This window comes from Callospermophilus lateralis, chromosome 18, assembly GCF_048772815.1.
Source record: "Callospermophilus lateralis isolate mCalLat2 chromosome 18, mCalLat2.hap1, whole genome shotgun sequence".
Taxonomy (NCBI): Eukaryota; Metazoa; Chordata; class Mammalia; order Rodentia; family Sciuridae; genus Callospermophilus; species Callospermophilus lateralis.
In genome coordinates, this window is record NC_135322.1 from 3,575,834 (window position 1) to 3,587,155 (window position 11,322).

General features: G+C 38.1%; 1 pseudogene; it reads left to right on the plus strand.

Annotated features, from left to right (window-relative positions):
• The first annotated feature begins 10,450 nt into the window (after positions 1-10,450).
• On the plus strand, positions 10,451-11,093 carry LOC143384204 (chronophin pseudogene; annotated as a pseudogene).
• The last annotated feature ends 229 nt before the right edge of the window (positions 11,094-11,322 follow it).

Here is an 11,322-nt window from a genome sequence, read left to right on the forward strand (position 1 = left end):
CCACGCAATGGAGCTGAACATGCACTGAGACCATGAATCTTCTCAAATAAATCTACCTTCCTTTGAGTTGATGTGTCACAGGAATTCTGTTATGGCAATGGAAAGCACACCACCTAACTTAGAAAATAATTCTTAAATGTAATAAGATTCACTAACACACTACATAAAGTCATAAAATGCAGATAGTATTATTTCTTCAAAATCAACTTTAATCCTATGCTCTTATGAAATATCAAATATAAAACCGAGACATCAACACAGGAATATATTTCTTGAAAAATATTTTTATATCATTCAGGATCAGTTGTGAAAGCAGAAAAATAATGGTCAATTTGAAGTGTGCTCCAACCACCTTTCATGTTCAAAACACTAGAGGAACTAGGAATAGTAGGATCTTACCTCAACATTGTAAAAGGTATGTAAAGTAAACCCTAGGCCACCATTATTCTAAGGGGGAAAAACAGAAGTCATTCCCTCTAAAAACTGGAATAATGCACAGATACACTTTTCACCACTTCCATTCAAAATAGACCTAGAAATTCTAGCCAGAGCAATAAAAAAATAAAGAAAAAATTATAGAGATAGCACTAATTACAGAATAGCTTCAAATATCTCTGTGTGTTGATGACATGATTGTTGATTTAGAAGACCCAAATCTTCACCAGGAGACTTCTAGAACCCATAAACAAAAACAGCAAAGTGGCAGCATATAAAAACAACACTCATATCAACTGCATTGTTATACTCCAATGAAGAATCAATTGAAAAACAAATTAGAAAAACTCTTCGATTCAAATAACCTCAATCTAACTAAAGAAGTGAAAGACCTCTGCAGTGAAATTACAGAATGATAAAGAAAGGAATCGAAGACCTAAGAAGATGAAAACATCTTTCCTGATTTGAATAAGCAGAATTAATATTGTATAAATGGCCATATGAACAAAAATTTTTGATTTTTATATACGACCAAAATTTTTAATTTTTAAATACTACCCAAATGTTTAGTTTTAATTTTGAATACTGCCCAAAATTTTAATTTCTTTTCAAATCTTAATGATATTCTTTATAGAATTAGAAACAGCAGTCATTTAGTTTGGAAGAGTAACAGCCCCCAGAATAGCCAAACCAATCTTCAGAGAGAAAATTAAGCAGGAAGCAACATAATACCTGACCTCAGACTACAGACCTAGAGTGACAAAGGCACCATGATGTAACCACCAGAACAGGTGAAGACCAATGAAACAGAATAGAAGTCACAGAGACAAACCCACATAAATTCAAGTATCTCACACTAGACAAGTGTGCAAATCACATACGTTAAAGATTTTAAAAGCCTCCTCAAACAATGGTGTTGGGACAACTGGAAATCCATATGTAGCAGCATGAAATTTATCCCCTATCACTCACCCTCCACAAAACTCAACTCAAAGTGCATCAGACACACAAGTATTAGAATAGAAAACCAGCACCTACTAGAAGAAATTGCAGACCATCACTCAACATGTCAGCTTAGGAAAAAAATTGCTCAACAAGCCTTGTAAAGTGCAAGAAGTTAATTTGGAAAAAAAAAACAATAAATGGGATGGCGTCAAAATCAAAAGCTTCTTCATAGCAAAGGATGCAACCAGGAATGTGAATAGGGCACCTACACAATGGGAAAAAATCTTTGCCACCCATATCTCAGATAAGTCATTAATTTGCAGAAAATATAAAGAACCCCAAAAGCTTAAGACCAAAAATACAAATAACCCAATCAATAAATAGACAAAGGAACTAAACAGACACTTCTCAAAAGAAGAAATATGAAGTCAACAAGTGCATAAATCATGTTCAACATCTCTGGAAATTAGAAAATGTATGTTAAAACCACACTGAGCTTTCACCTCACTCCTGTCAGACTGGATTTATCAAGAATACAAGTTAAAAAAATATTGGTGAGGATATTAGGAAATGGAACACTCAAAGACTGTTGATGAGACTAAGAATTAGTGCAAACACTCTAGAATGCTGTGTGGAGATTCCTCAAAAATCGAGGAATGGAAACACTGTATTTACCAGTCCTTGGAATATATCCAAATAAGTTAAAATTTGAATACTACAGTGTGACACAGCCATATCAATGTTTAAAGTGGCTGAATTTGCAATAGCTCCCATATGGATCCAATCTAGGTGCCCTTCAACAGAAAACTTGATAAAGAACGTTTGGTATATGTGCACAATGGTTTATTACTTATCCATAAAAAATAATGACTTCATGTACATTTGCTCATAAATGGATGGATGTGAAGACCATTGGGCTAAGGGAAATGACCAAATTCCCCAAATCCCCAAAACCAAATACTCTTTCTGATGTGTGGATGCCAAGCTATAACAAAAAGGGAGAGGAGCAAAGGATGTATGCTCTGTGGATTAGACAAGAGGAAATGGTGGAAGGGAGGGGGTAGAGAAACAGGAAACACAGTGGATTGAATCTGACATAAACTTTCTATGTACATGCATGAATACACCACAGGGAATCTCCACAGCATGCTACATCCAGAAGACTGGGGTCCTAGCTAGAATAAGATAAATTCCATGTTTCTGTAAATATGTCCAAATTGACTCTACTGTCATGTTTAACTAAAAAGAACAAGTAAAAGTAAATATTAAAAAGCATTGTTCTCCAATATTGATGTGCACAGATTCCACTTTAGATATGTTGAAATTTGGCCACACTTCAAGGAGATGGATGGTTGTGCCTAGTCTTCACATTGCTAAGAAGCTTCCAGGTGAGGCTAGCAGGTCAGCTTTCCGTTTCCACCTTATCCTTCCTAAGGATAAAGAGAAAACTTACAATCTCTCATGTGAGGAAATCATCCCCCTCCCATAAAATACACAGACATAAAATTCTAAAAAAGGAAAATTTAACCCATGAATCCTGCATAATTAAATGTGTTATATTTTAAAAGATCCTTAGCTGGATGTGATTACACATGCCTGTGATCATAGCAAATCAGGAGGATGATGCAGGTGAACTGCAAGTTCAAGGCCAATCTCAGCAATTCAGCACACCCTGGTCAAAAATGAAAATTAAAAGGGGCTGGAGATGGAGCTCAATGGTAGAGCACCCCTGGAACTAATGACAATTATTGCACTTTTCAAGATGACCATATATGTGGCAGATAGCCCCTTAACCGGGTGAAGTCCACATAGACTCAAACAACATGCAGTCAAGGGTGATGGACACAGAAGGCAATCACCCCTGCCAAGGTATCAGTGGACAAATTGATATTAAAAGATTAAACCATAATCCATATCAACTATTAAAACGTCATTTTATGCAAAGTTTAGGACAAGTGTTCACCAACTTTAATATTTGGTCTCTTCTGAGGACCTAAGCAAGCAACTCCCTTAATTGACTAATTTTACATAAATTTATGAGTTCTTCTAGGCAATGAATTTCATGTCTTTTCAGCATGAATTTTTCTAAGACTTGCAGACCAAAACCCCGTGGCACATCCACATGGACCTACATCCTTGGTGTGCATTCATCACTGACCTATGAGGACTCAACTGTGTTCGCACTAGGAGCTGAGGTCAATATATTTCCATTTGCGTCTGTCCTACCAGAAGCAATTGCCATATCACACTTGATAAATTCATGGTGAGACTTTCTCCTGAAAGAAAGAAGCTGTGCAATGTCAAGGGAGACTGAGAGCAGGCTCTGCTGTGTGGGGGAGAAGTGTTTCAACAGTGAACGTGGGGCATGGGATCTCCTCAGTGGTAGAAAGCTAGGCTAACACATGTGAGGCCCTGGGCTGAATCCCCAACACTGCAAGATGAGCAATAAATGAATGCATAAATGAAGAGGTAACCTTGACTACAATGAAAAGAAAGTAAAAACAAGTAATTGGAAGCAGATATTAGGCAGGAATACCAGAAGCAGCTAAGAAAGCTATAAATATGTAACTGCACAGCAGGAAAATTGAAAAAGGGCTCCGACCTGGGACCAACCAACCTGAGATGCTGACATTTCTTCCTCTTCCTCCTCCTGCTCTGGGTTTCCTTCCCTAGCAAGATGACTTTGACTAACCACACCTTCCTCTTTAGAATCTTTTAAAGGCATCTGCAAACCACCTACACCTTCTCCCACCACACCACCCTAAAAGGGTATTACTGAGCAGAAAAGGCCTTGCTCTCATCTCCGTTCTCACACCAGTGAGTTCCCCTCTAGTGAACTAAAGTGAGTTTCTTCTTACTGCCTTCAGCTGAACTCTATTACCTGCAAAAGCAAAAAATATCTGCTGTAACACTGGAGCTCTGCACTGTTCAGACCTGCCCCCAGAACAGCCAAGCACAACACATCCTCTTACTGTTCTTCATAAGAAGGCTAGACTCACGTCTCCTAAATGTAGCCAGATTTTCTCCTGGTTTTGCCTGTCCTCACTCTACCTTCACCTGACAGTTATCTCAATATTGAAGATTCTACCCAGAATCAAAGACTAATCTGTGGTCGTGGAACAGCTGAACGCGTTTCCTGGCACTGACAAGGGATCTTTTTTTTTTTTTTTTCAGAGTAGAAATTAGAAATTTATTAAAGGACAGCAGAAAAGACTTCTCCCGGAGGAAGAAGGGGACCCAAGAGGTGGGAATCCGTGGAAGTGCGGTTGTTTCCCCTTTTTATAGTTTTGGTGATGGAATGTAGGTTGGAAGAGGGGTGGGACACAGGTGGGCCAAAGAAGTAATCTGGTCAGGAAGGACTTCTGAGTCAGCACCTTCAAGTTTGCTGGGGGCTGTTCTGACAAGGGATCTTGATGGGAGCCCTGGCTGAGACTCTTTAGGAGAGCCATGCCTCTAGAGCTTCCATGTGCTGTCAATCATGGGATGCCCACAGCCCTCTCTCCCACACTGTGGTTCTGCAGGTTTGGAATGAAGCCTGTGAATTGTTTTCATAACAAGTTCCATGTTAGTGATGCTCTAGCACCCACTGGATTCATTGTCAATAGCAGGAAGCTAGATGAAACAGGCACAGCCCACCTCGTCTGTCTCCCCCAAACATATCCTCTGAAGGAAAAGACATGCATTGCTGTTTCCCGTTAAGACCTCTAGTCACTATCCTAAATACCACGTTTTTTTTTGTTGTTGTTGGGATGAAAGCTTCACCAAATGCTGGAGATGGCAGTTTTGTCAGAGGAGGTGTGTTTTTGAAAAAGCATCACATATACATTCATTAATGCAATGTTTTCTGAGCAGAAACTGTGTGAACACAGGATGTATCAGTGCACTCTACTTGAAATCTAAATGTTCCGATTTAATCAGTACAATACACTTAAACATGGGTACTAATTCTCCTGTTATTCTTATGACACTTAATATGTTATCATTGAATTTATAAAATATATTGAACAAAAATTAAACTTGAATATGAAGATACAGTAATAAAGGTGATAATCAGTGACTTCACATTTTTTTCTTGTTTGGCACAATAGTTGTACAAATTTCTGAGGTGCAGTGTCTGATGTTTGATTTGCATACACATTTGTTAGCAATATTGAGGGAATTTGCATAGCTGTCTCCTTGAATCTTATCATTTATTATGTCTTGCTAGGTGCATTATCATTATATGTACTAGTGGAGCTTCTTCAGACATATTCATGTGTCTGCCTGGCATGATGGGTCTCAATATCTTCCCCACTACTTCCTTTCCCTGTTGAACCCCCTTCCCATGGTCCCTGTCCTCCACAGTTCTGGTGCAATACACACTCTCATTAAGATATGCTCACAGACACACACAGCATGATTGGTTTTCAATTTTCCCTGCGCTTCCCTTTCCCACCCTTATTTCCTATGCCTTGATTCCCTGTCTGTTCTCTACTGCTCCTCAATTTTTTGAGATTTCTCTTTTTATTTCTTTTTTTCTCTTTAGCTTCCACTTGAAAAAATACTCTCTCTTTATCTAGTATATATATGATTTCATGCTGAAATTTGATAGAAGTCTTGTAGAAATTTTAAATTTAATAAAGTAATACATAAAATTAACATATGAAAAGATATAGCTTTCATATACACCAAAAATAAAATCAGAAAAAATCACATTCATAAGCATCATAAGAGTCATGTATGATTACATCAAAATGAACCCAACTATTATGTCTAATTACAATGCATTAATAAAAAAGAAAAAGAAACACTTTATCTGTGTCTCACAAATTTTAATACATTTTGCATTATTTAATTTGACTTTCAAATTTTCCTGTAATTTTTTTGTTAATTAGAAATATATAAATTAATTTTTAATATAATTTTATTTTTAGATTCTCAGTCCTATTTTGTAAAGTGATTTCATTTTGGTCAGAAATCACATTTTGTTAGAATAAAGACTATAAAGTTTGTTCGTTTTGTTTTAGCTCATCCTTTGTGCATTGACACTTCCAAGGAAGGAATATTCTGCAGGTGTTTTTTGAAGAATTCTCTGTGTGTTTATTGCATGAAGTTTACTGATAATGAGGTTTAGAATTTCTATATAATTTACAAGCATTTTATATTAATCTCTCAATGACAGGGAAATACTAAAATTTTTAATCAAGAAAAATAAAAGGAAAAATGATACTTCACTTTTTGAATGACCTCTAGAGTGAAAATTAGAAAACATTGAAGAAAGAAACTGAAAAAGTGTCTCAAAGGTCAAAAGGCAACCCGTTTTCATGGATTGGAAAACACTGTTGAAATGGCCACGCTGAACAAAGCAATCTAGATTGAATACAATTTCCAGTAAAAAGACTCACATCACACTTCACAGAACTACAAAAAACAGTCCTGAAACTCAGCATAATATTGGCAAAAAACAAACCATAGCCCAATGTGACAGAAAATCCAAAAATAAACCCACACATCTCCAGGCAGTTGATTTCTGACAAGGGTTCCAAAAACAAACTTCAAAGCACAGAAAAGCTTTCTATCAACTGGTTCTAGGAACACTGGATAGTCCCATCTAGAGGCATGAAACAAGGTCCTCGTCCCTCATTCTGTACAAAAGTCAACTGCAAATGAATCAGAGAACTGGAGGGAGCTCTGAGGAGCCTGCTTGTCTGGTGTGCTGAAGCCCTGGGTCCAATCCCAAGTGCTGCAATAAATAAATGAAAGAAAGAGAGAAAAAGCAGGTCCAAGACCTGGAGGGAGGACAAGAATATTTGAATGCAATAGAAGAAATCATGGAGGAAAGTGATGAAACTATTCACCCAGGGATGATTTCTAGATAGGACAAGAATCTCCCTGGCACAAAAGCAGAATTTGTCCAAAGGTATAAACCATTGCAGTGAGAGAGCTTCTACACAGCAAAGGAAAAAATCCACGGAGTGATGAAAACACAGAGAAAAAAGTCATTGCTAGCTATTCTTGAGAAACAGAACTAATTTCCTGAATATATAAAGAACACAAAACTCTTCAGATTAAACTAAATTGACTCAATAAATGGTCCCATGGTCTGACTAGACATTTTTAAAAAGAAAAGAAGTGAACTACAAATAAATCCTAAGATGTTTTCTTTTCATGTTCTTCTCTGTTAACATGCACAGCCTGCTCACTCCATATTTTTAATCTTGCTTATTCAGTAGCTGGGGCAGGAAGCAGCCCTGCCTGGGGACAGGGAAAGGATTCTGGACTACTCTCATGGGAAACTATGAAAACCTGGAAGTCATAATTATATTATGCAAAAAATATGTGAAGACAGAACCAGCCAAACGCAAAAAGAAACTCACTGTGATGACAATTTCCATTCTCCAGAAAGCTGTAAGACTTGTAAGTTTATATGCATTTTACCTCAGGATTGCAAAATGTGTGAGGTAAACATTGGCAAAACTAAATCAAATAAATGGAAGTAACCACATTCTGACAAATAATTTTCACTTACTCACTTTCAATAATTAATACAAATTCGTATAAAATAAAGAAACAAGGACATGAACCACACTATAAAATAATAAATTGAGGCATATTGAGAATACTGCAAAAACAATAGCAGAATTGATGATCTTCTCAAATATTCAAGGGTCTACAGCTCAAGGAGGTGATCTGGACCAGATCCATACTAGGTTCCTTCTTAGATCATGAACAGTCTTCAAAAATACTGAAAATTAAGAGGTATTAACTTCCTTTTCTGAATAAAATCAAATTAAAAATAAAGAGCAGAGGTAAAATCAGAAGATCCATGATTACAAGGGAAATCAAATATCATATTCTAAGTGTGCTTTGATTGAAGGTCTGGAACACAATATTAAATGCTGTTCATATTTTCTAAAGACACCAAAAATCATTAACAAATCCCTAATATCATTTATTGAAGAAATAGAGAAAGTGATATAAAAATCATGTGGTGTCTCAAAGGAGCACAAAGATCCAAGAATGTTCAAAAGAGAATCAAAGTTAGGGGCATCACATTTCTAGATTCAACACATTAACCCTATAGCAATCAAATCCACTTAATGCTGGAAGAAAGGCAGAGAATTATAAAGACAGTGAAGAACACAGAAAAACACTCACAGACGTAGTGAAAAAACAATATCTGCGTACACACATTCACTACAGCATTATTCTTGAAAGCCAATAGGTGAAAGCAACCCAAAGTCCCCAGAATGCTGATTGAAGGCACTTTGCAATACACAAACAATAAATACCACTCAATCATAATGATGAGGTGAATTTTGTAACATCTGCAATGAGGATAAATCTTGAGGACATTATGCCAAGAAAATGAGTCTGTCTCAAGAAGAAGTACTGATGAGTACTTGGGCTATATTAAGCAATCAAATCCATTGATACACCGTAGTAAGCGTGTTTGTCAGATAACAGCACATGAAAAGAGAGACAGTTGTTTTTTTCACCGGTAATTCATTTTGATTTTGAGGATAACACGCTTTAGAGATATGCTAGACAACAATTTGAATATATTTAACAATACTGAAAAAAATGTATGATAATTAAAATGAAAAATCGTACATTATGTGGTTTTTAAATTTTTAATTTAATTGTAGATGGACACACAATATGTTTATTCTTGTATGGTTCTGAGGATCAAACCCAGTGCCTCAACACATTCGAGGCAAGCACTTTTACCACTGAGCTCCAGCTCCAGCCCTGTTATATGGTTTTGACCACAGTTAAATTCAATCCAATGTTTATTAAAATGATTATGAGACACATTACTATGAAAAGGTTTAAGGAGACCTTTAAATCACAAGTTTCTGGGCACTCAATAATATAAACTTTTCAGGTACATAGTAAAATTATAATAACAATGAAAAGTATTAAGGTGGCAATTCTAGTGTTATGTGGTTTAGTTCATGAATAAAATTTGAATATTGAAAGGAGATATGGAATTACAAAAATTTTAGAAGATATCTGAAAATCACAGACATTCTTTCATAAAAGTGAATATGAGACCTTTGATGGACATATGGTGATGTTAGGAAAATTTCTAAGAGGACTTGTGTAGACAGGAACAGCCATCAACTAAGAAGTGAAACGTACAAGTCTTGATGTAGGGAATCCAACACCAAAATAAAACCCAAACTAGAAAACCTACTGATTATTAGATGTGGATTTTATATTCCACTTTTTCAGTGTTTTTTTTTTTTTTAAAATCAGCTCTGGACATCCTCTAGTTGACTTTTGGGATCTTCTATACATGATACTATGTCATCTGCAAATAGACGTAATTTAACTTATCTTTTTCTTATTAGTATCATCTTAATTTCATTTTATTGCCTACTTGCTCTGCTTCAAATTATAAGAAATATATTAAGCAGAAGTAGTGAAAGTGTACATCCTTTTCTTATTTTCAGTTTTAGGGAAAATGCATGCATTTCTTTTCGTTCAGTATGATGCCAGCATTGGGTTTGTTACATATAGTCTGTATGATGTCAATGGAAGTTTCTTGTATCCCTGGATTTCTTTCAGTATTTTTAGCATGAATGAATGTTGAATTATTGAAGGCTTTTTGTACATCAACTGAGATGATTACATCATTTTAAAAAATTTCATTCTATTTAATATTTATTGATCTGTATGTTTGAACATAATTCGCATTCCTGAAATGAAACTGACGTGATCATAGTATGCGGTCTTCTTAAAATGTTTCTCAATGTGGTCATCAATATTTTCTAAGGAGTTTTCATCTACTCAACAGAAATATGTTCTGGAATTTTCTTTCCATAATTTTTCTCATCTAATCACAGTGATACTGGATTCATAGAAAAACATGGGGTTTCATTCCCTTTTATTCCATAGGAAAAAACTAGATGAGGCATCTCATTATTTTTCCTATTAATTTTGGAAGAACTCAGTGGAGAATCTATCTCATCTGGGCTTTTTCTTTGCTATCTTAGGGAGGATATTTATTGGTTCTCAAAACCCCTTGCTCCATATTGGTCTCTTTGGGTTTTCTATATTCTCTCTGCGGGAGTGGCTGGGCGTAATGTGCTGGCCGGAGACAGGGGTGCTATGGAATGGCGGGCTTGCTGTGCAGGGCGCTCCGGAGCTAGTGGAGGGGCTGTCGCGGGCTGGCATAGCGCCCAGAGGATTCAGGGGCTACGCGCTGACCAGTTCTTCAGCTCTGCCCTGTGCCCAGCGCGTCTGCTGCTCAAGCCCCTGTCCAGGTGGCTGAGGTGCAGGGCTGCTAGTGGGCTACAAGGAGCACTTCTTCGCCAAGCAGAGCAAAGCATTTGTGCACCTGAGCGACCCTGAGTGCCTCCTCGGTGGTCCCTCCCGCGACCCTTGGCATCAGCTGAGCAACCGCTGCAGGACCTCGGGCACCAGGAGCCTAGCAGCAACAGTGGAGGTGGCCTCAGGTCGGGAAGCCCTGGTGGCGGCAAGCCCATTCCTTCTGTGTTTGAGTGAATCACCGAGCACTTCAGAGTGGACCCTGCCCACACGCTCATGGTGGCACCTGGAGACCGACATCCTCTGCGGCCACACTGTGGCGTGACCACGTGCTCACGGTCACCAGTGTCTCTCTTCTGGAGGAGTCCCAGGCCTACCTGGAGGCCGGCCAGCACGACTTGCTGCCCCATTACTATGTGGAGAGCATCGCGGACTTGATGAAGGGCCTGGAGGACTGAGCCCACTAGCCGCAGCCCAGCCCCATCCTCCCCCTTTCTGAGCCTATAGGTAGAGGCCTGGGGCTGGAGTCTCCACAGCCCACAGCCCCCTACCCTGGCCTCTGCACTGGGGGATTGGGATCCAGGGAGGGTCCACAGGCTGCTGCTCTCTCCCAGCAGTGGCCAGGCTCTCTGCTCTTCCAGGAGCTGCCCCTACAGCTTGAAGGATCCCCAGGCCTGACCCAGTCGG